Source organism: Mandrillus leucophaeus, unplaced genomic scaffold, assembly GCF_000951045.1.
Source record: "Mandrillus leucophaeus isolate KB7577 unplaced genomic scaffold, Mleu.le_1.0 Scaffold104, whole genome shotgun sequence".
Taxonomy (NCBI): domain Eukaryota; kingdom Metazoa; phylum Chordata; class Mammalia; order Primates; family Cercopithecidae; genus Mandrillus; species Mandrillus leucophaeus.
The window spans coordinates 1,095,623-1,096,421 of record NW_012098543.1 but is presented as its reverse complement, the minus strand read 5'-3'; positions in this window follow the sequence as shown (position 1 = coordinate 1,096,421).

Below are 799 nucleotides of genomic sequence, written 5' to 3'. Positions count from 1 at the left end.
GGGAGAGGGGCAGCAAAGAGGGAGGCTCATCAGAGTGAGGGAGAGGAGGAAGCACTTGGAGCCGGGGCAGACAGAGTGGTGCTGGTGGCAAAGAGAACAGAAGGAGAACCACAGCAGGGAGGACACCTGGGGATCTAGGCTGCCAGAGAGTGGGGTCAGGGCGGTATAACAGGGAAGAGAGAATGTAATGGAGAGAGCAGAGAAGGCGCAGAGATGGTGTTGTGGGAAACTGAGAAGAGACTGATATGGGGGAGACAGGATGATGTTTATTTAAGGTAGGCACCGGCTCCGTGGGTTTACATCAAAAAAGCTGAGCATTTCAACAAACACAGAGTGGGGGTTTTTTGCTTTCAGAAGCTGAATAAAAGCAGTTAATCATATATTGATAGGTCAGGTAATCTATAGCATAGCGTAACTTGTGTTCTTCCATCGCTGGTGGCCTTGTAGCTGCATTGAAAGAAAAACAAGAACAGCTAAATACACAGATTTGTCCTTTTTTTTTTTTATTTCACCCTTGTTCTGAGAAGGTGGGGGGCTGTCTGGAGCCCGTTCCTTTGCCTTCGACTTCGCAAACAGTGTTATAACTGTTCTTGAAGTGAGCTTGCTAGGCAGAGGAAAACTGGTTCTTCTTTTCTTTTTAACCTTTGCCTTGCCCGTTACTTTTCTTGGAGTGAATGAATGCATATTTATTTTTAAAATTTCTACCTCAGTTTCCTCACTTAGATGCTTGTTATAAATAAGATTTTAATAGAAAGCATCACTGTTACTGGATTCCTCATGAAAGAGCAGGTTTTCTTCT